Consider the following 7,304-nt stretch of genomic DNA (forward strand, 5'->3'; position numbering starts at 1 on the left):
TTATTAGGTCCATTTCTGACAAGGAAATGGACAATCTATTTCCCTGTAGATGCGTGTCATGTGTCCCAACACTACATTAAATGGTTAAAATATGTTTATCAATCACATCAAAGAGTTGATTTATGTGACTGACAAATGAATTTCAACCATTTGATGTAATGTTAGGACACATGGCACACATCTACCAGGAAATAAACCTGATATTGACCTAATATTGGTCCTTAGTCCTTACTCACTCTAAATATTGATTCCTTTTTTAATCTTCTTGGATTGTATACGCTTGGTTAAAATCTTGTGAAGCTTAATTGGGCTTCTCTAGATTGTAGTAGAAACCATTGTTTTGCTTTTTTCAAATTATTCTTATATTTGTTTTTTTCCGGTTTCTCTTCCTTGAAATGGTGATATTCTCCTTCTAACAAAGAGGAAAATGTCATTTTGTTGTGCATAGGTCTTTGTACATCGCACTGCACATATATACAAAATAATTGGCTGAGAAAATAAAGCAAATACAAGACTATTAAAACATTTTAAAATTTAAAATTAAAATTTTAATCTCAACCAATCATTTGATACAAAAATGCATTAGTGTTAACACAGATGATTTTTTTCCCTAGCAAAAAGACATGAAATCTAAGAATCTCTAGATTGAGATGGATAGAGTTTCCAACATGAAAATTATTTCCTAGTCATCCCCTTGAGGGTGTCTTTGAAATTTTCCTACTAGCAATTAAAGCTAATACATTGTGGATCATATGAAAGAGAGAGTCAAACAAATGACATTGTGGGTAAATTATATAACTGTGAGAGTCAAATAAGTAATATAAAACTTAATCATAAATTCCTTATACTAATATAATAATTGTTTTATCATAATATACTTGTTTTATCATGCCTAGAACTTTTGAATGAGCAAATGGTTCACACAACCTTTGGTGAAGCTTCTACGCTTTGAGTAGTTCTTGGAAATTTTTTAAAATGATAGTTGAAACAATAAAGGAATTGAGTTGACTTCTACGAAGGGTCATTGGTACCACGATAATGTTTTATGAGTCTTTGGTTCTAAGAGCGAAATATTTTCTTTGGATGATCATGGAAGGCATGCATCTTGTTAATTTTATATTTTTGTCCTATTGATTTATTTTTTTAAAATATAATTAAATTTGGTTGAATCAACATTTTTAAAACTTGATCAAAAGTCATATAGACTAGGTCTGGATAAAAAATGATATATTTATTTATAAATCATTTGAGTTTTAAATGAGAGTCATGATAAACTCGACAAATTTACTTATATTTTGAAACGTTATAAAGTCAAATTATACAGATAGTGAATTGATAAAGAATTATTACCAAAAAAAAAAATAAATTATAAAATAATAATTCCATATTATTAACAAAAAGGAGCACTCAACTCATTTATTCCCTCGTGCATAATGATATAAGCTTAATTTTTTGTATAATAAATTAAATGTATTTATTTTAACATAAAATTTATAAAAACGAATGATTGAATTTGACTAGCTCGAGTCAGGTCTATTAGAGATTGCGACATGAAGTACATTTGTACATGAGCACTACTATTCCAAAACTTCATGTATTTATGGGATAAAGGTTAGATCTATTCAAAAGCATTAGTATTCATTTCTCTTGTATCCACTTCCATTTGGATTATACTCATTCTGATACAACGTACCAAACTATGGCTTGGATTGAATTCTTCATGGATTCATGATGCACAAATGATGTTAAGGTAGCTTTTGAGAAGAAGATAGAACTGAAGATGATGAGGAAGACAACATAATCTCAGTGGTTCAGATGGAGTATGCAACCTCCGTCCATCATTGAATGGGTTCTCTTAGTTTTACTAAAAAAAAAAAAAGGCTGGAAGACTCATCACTCATTAATTCAGTCCTTATGGGAATCATTGCATACTGGCTGAATGTAATCCCGGTTCCAAAAAGCATTCTCCACAAACTAGAGAGCAAGTTGGCAAAATTCCTTTGGTTGGGACATATGGATAGTGGCTCTTATAAAATTGCATGGTCAGATCTTTGTATTCCCAAGCAAGGAGGATTAGGCTTAAGAAGACTTGAAGATTGGAATAAAGCTGCCTTAGCTGGCCATGTGTGGAACTTGGCCTTATCATCCAATTCCTGTTGGGTCCATTTCATCAAATGTCGATGGTTAAACAACCTCTCAATTTGGGCCATTCAAAGGCCAAGTGGTTGCTCAGGTACTTTTCAAGCCATCCTCAAAATTAGAATGTAGGTAATCGGTTGTGTTAAATATCTTATTAAAAATGGTGAGAAAACCAATTTATGGTTTGATCCTTGGCTTGCGCATGGTCCTCTTTGGAAGCCGGGTATATTAATTGCACCAGCTCTTGGCCGATCCCACAGTGATACTGTGAAGACCTTGATTGCAAAAAATAATGTTTGGATAAATCCATCTGCAGATTATACGATTCAACAAAGATGGGGAGACATTATTTCAACTAAACTACACTTGGCGATTCCTCACGATTTACCAGTATGGGTTCCAAACTCATCTGGCGTTTTCTCTCTCAAATCAGCATGGGAACATGTTCGACAACACCGTCAGTTGATTACATGGTATAAGGTCATATGGGGTAACAGATGCCAAAAACGTTTCTCCTTTGTCAATTGGGTTGCTACTAAAGAAAGGCTACAAACTAAGGATAAACTCATGAAGTGGGGAGGTGTGATTGATAGTACCTGTGTCTTATGCACTCACGCTAACGTAGATCATAATCATCTTTTTTTTCAATGTGGATTTTCCAATGAGATTTGGTTTTCGATACTGAAGCTCAATGGATTTAGACATATTACCACTGGATCATGGGAGGTGCTTGCATGGGTGGCAGATCACTTCATTGGTCAGACTCTCATGAATCGAATACAATGCTTTAGCTTTGTATGTACGGTGTACAGGGATCTGCCAGAAAGAAACTTAAGAATTAACTCTCCTAATCGGCAAAGTTCTACAGTGGTACTTAGTCAAATTGTTATGGACACACGACGCAGCTTTTCCTCAACATCAGACAAGGTGTCAAATAATGCGAGAACGAGGGAATTTTTTCAATGTTGGCAGATCCAAGCTCGATTTATTTCTGACACAGAGAAGATGTTCCGTTGGATATGGCCACCAAATGGTTGGGTTGCAGTTAATTGCGATGGTTCTCAAATTGGTAGCCGTGGACGCTATGGGACACTTGGACGTGACAACACTAGCAAACCGATCTTTGCCATAGCTAGTGGTATGCCCAGCCTTAACATCCTTCATGCTGAGCTTAAAGCAATTGTTGTTGGCCTGCTGAAAGCTCGCAATTTGGGGCACAACAGAGTCCAAATACGATCCGATTTTGAGTTAGCTATTAAGATGATACAGAAGATTTATCAGGTTCCATGGTATGTAGTTGATCTTGTGCAACAAATTCTTGAGATGGCTGGGGACTTTGTTGCATGTTCTTTTGAATATATTGTGCGTGAAGTGAACTCTTATGCGGACTTCCTGGCTGGATTCTCGCAAACCACCCAAGAATCCCACCTTCACCCCTTTTATCTCCCTGAAGCTCTTTCGTGTCTCATTAGGAATAATGCTAATGGGAAAAAATACTATTGTCTGTAAACTCTTGATTTTTTTAAAATTTTAATATAAAGCTACCTCTCTCCAAAAAAAAAAAAAAAAAAAAAAAAAAGGTTCTCTTAGTTGTTTATTGATGGAGGTGGTATTACCTCTTATAGAAGTTTTATATAAAATCTTAGACTTATCAGCCTTTAGATTTAGGATTCATTTTACATTTGAATTTACTGAATCCTTATCACAAAAGATACAATTGGTACGTACGTAACTCTTTTGAATTTGAAATCGGAAACAATTCTTATCCTTATCTTTTTCCCATCTTGAGTTTTCTTGATGTAAAATTCTTGATGAATTCAAATTCAAATTGAAAGTACTGATTCAGTTATTAAGGAGTCCATGTGCAAATAGTACTCTAACAAACCTCTCGGCACACTCAATAAGGATAAATGCACATTGAGGTTATGCGAAGAGTACTTGAACTGCGGGTGTGATAAGGCGTTGTAAAAATGTTAGCCAATTGGTCCTTAGTGGAGAAAAATCAAACTTCAAGCTTCTTGGTGACTACTTTGTAGCACACAAAATGGAAATCAATTCCCACATGTTTTGTTCTAACATGGAATACCTGATTTGTTGTAAGATACATTGCACTTACATTATGGCACCATAAATTGGAGCTTGCAGTAGGGACACCTCTAGTTCTTGAAGAAGAGATTAAATCCAGGTCAATTCCGCTACTGCATTAGCTAGAGCTCTAAATGCGGATTTTGTGCTAGATCAGGCCATTGTGACCTGTATCTTTGAACTCCAGGATACCAAAGTTGGGCCTATAAAAATTGCATACCTCATGTAGATTTCATATCATCTGGACATCCAACCTAGTCTACATCAGAATTCAGAACATGCAAAGAGATTGAGCGTAGGGTGTTTTCAAAACACAAGCCCATGAGTTATTGTGCCCTAAAGATAGCGAAGAATTTGTTTGCTAAGAGCCCAATGCTCTTTTGTGGGTTTATGCATGAGTTGACAGGCTTTATTTACTGCATATTGAATATCAAGTATGGTTAGAGTTGCATATTGCGGTCTCTAACAATGCTTGGTATTTGGTGGGATCTATCATTGGTTCTTTGTCATATTATTGAGATTTTTTGTGGTGGAGATTGGAGTGAGAACCGGTTGGAGTCACCCATGTTGGTGTTTGCAATGAAGTCCTAAATATATTTGGTTCGATTAAGATGGAGGCCATCAAAGAATCAAGTGACGGACATCCCTAAAAAGTAGTGCATTTGCCCCATATCCTTGACTTATCTTGTTTGCAAAATAAAATAACTGCTAGCGCATTGTATGATGTAGCTAACGGGTCGATCTCAGGGAGATATGCCACTTTAGAATTTAACCTTTTAATGGTAATGCGAGAGTGCAGTGATTTAAAATTTTAACTAATTAATTAAACTAAATGAGCGGTCCTAACACATACATCTTATGCGATCGAATTGAGACTAAAATTAAAACAAACATAACCTAACCATTTATTATCTAATAAATAAATAAATAAATAAACGCATAAATAAAAGGCTGGAATAAAAAAATGTGAACAATAAATAAATAAATAAATGGGAAGTGATCCGAATGTCAGCTTTTGATCGAGGGTAGGGGAGTATAATTAGGATGATTTTGACTGTTTGTGAAATTTAAAAGTAACCGCAAGCGCACGGTATCGTGTAGCTAACGGGTCGATCTCAAGGAGATATGCCACTTAGAATTGAACTTCTTAATAGTAATGCAAGAGTGGAATGATTCAATTTTTTTAACTAATTAACTAAACTAAGCGATCCTAATCTATATGTCTAATGCAATCGAATTGAAACGAAAAATAAATTAAATACAATCAATGCATAAATAAAAGACAAGAAAAAAAATGCGAACAATAACAAAGCAATAAACAAAGCAATAAATAAAGAAATAAACAAAGCAATAAAAGTAAATGGAAATAGCTAAAATGCAGATGCAACACCACCCGTCACCAGAAGCAGAGGCACGACTGTAGGCTTGCTCCGGTTATGTGGTCCGAGATAATGAATGAATAGGCAGAAAGTAAATAACAAAGCAATAAACAAAACAATAAAAAGAAAAGGAAATAGCTAAAATGCAGATGCAACACCACCCGTCACCAGAAGCAGAGGCACGACTGTAGGCTTGCTCCGGTTATGTGGTTCAAGATGATGAATGAATAGGCAGAAAGTAAATAACAAAGCAATAAACAAAGCAATTAAAGGAAAAAGAAGCCTTAACCAAAGAGAGGCACGACTGTAGGCATCTCTGATCAATGATCCAGGGGAAGGGAGAACAATAAATAATGTTGAAAGTAAATCCTAAATTAAGAATATAAAGGGGTAGATAGAAGCGGGAATGGAGGGAGGAGAGAAGATTAATAAAGAAGGTTACTTACTTGCGAATTGAACAAACGATTCGAATCTCAACCAACCCTAACAACCAGATCTAGATCTAGAATGATCTAAATCTGCAATTGCTAGACCCAGAGAAAAACGAATCTAAAAAAATTGAATCTTGAACTTGAAGCTTTAACTTGAATTGCATTACATAAAAAGATTAAACCTAAACATTGAATCTAGAAATTTAAATCTCACTAATGCAAGCAAAGAAAACTAGAGAAAACCTTAATAAACTAAAGAGAGAAGAAAGAATGCTTCTACTAAGCTCTAGAACACGTTCTCCTTTGATGGAATATGAAGCATGACTGAATTTGAATAAAACTCAGGGTTTCTATCTGACTCAGCCAATTAGGGTTTTGACGTAGTAATTGCACCGACTTAGAGAGATCAGATGCATAATTCCACCGTTGGATTTGAGGTTTAAGTAGTTGTGAAGTTCTCCTCCAAAAAATCAGCACGATCGGACATCGGATGATCGTTCGATGAAGGGTTTGATCGAAACTGGACAGAGGCATTCAAAAACAGGATTTTTCCTCTTTTTCTTTCTGAATATAATTCTTTTTCCTCTTTTTCTTTTTTTTTTTTAATTAAATCCAAGATAGGAAATAAGATATTGAGGTATGCAAGGACTCTTTTCCATTTGGACTCTCTCAATAATATCTCTGTAGATTTGATTTAAAATCTCAGCCGTAGATCAGATTTGCCTTCTTTATCTCTTCAATATTTCGGAGTTGGCCCATAATCACACATCTCTAGCCCATCATGCTCCAGATCAGGCCCATTTTCGCATTTGAGAATTTGAATGAACTTCTTGACGTGTAAAATAGCATGATTCAAGCCCAAAACTCCAAATATTTGCTTAAATCTTGAAAAGTCCTAAAATTTGCAAAAACAACATAAAACCCAAGGTAACTCCACTCTAAGTGTATAAAATGCATGCTTTATGCCCTAAGATTTCACACATAAATGTGCTCATCATTGACTGTGGACCCTTTGCCGTAGCTTACAGTCCACCAATTGGGGGAACGGATATTAAAAAGAGAGAAAATGCATAAAGCAAATAACAAAACAATAAAAAGAAAAGGAAAACCTTAATCAAAGAGAGGCATGATTGTAGACATCTTTGATCAAGGACCCATGAGGAAAGGAGAACAATAAATAAATGCTGAAAAATAAATCCTAAGTTAAGAATATGGAGGGGTAAACAGAAGCGAGAATGGAGGGGGGGGGGGAGAAAAGATTACTAACGAA

The sequence above is a fragment of the Hakea prostrata genome, chromosome 1, assembly GCF_041222555.1.
Source record: "Hakea prostrata isolate BN-2017 chromosome 1, UWA_Hpros_2, whole genome shotgun sequence".
In the NCBI taxonomy this organism is placed as follows: Eukaryota; Viridiplantae; Streptophyta; class Magnoliopsida; order Proteales; family Proteaceae; genus Hakea; species Hakea prostrata.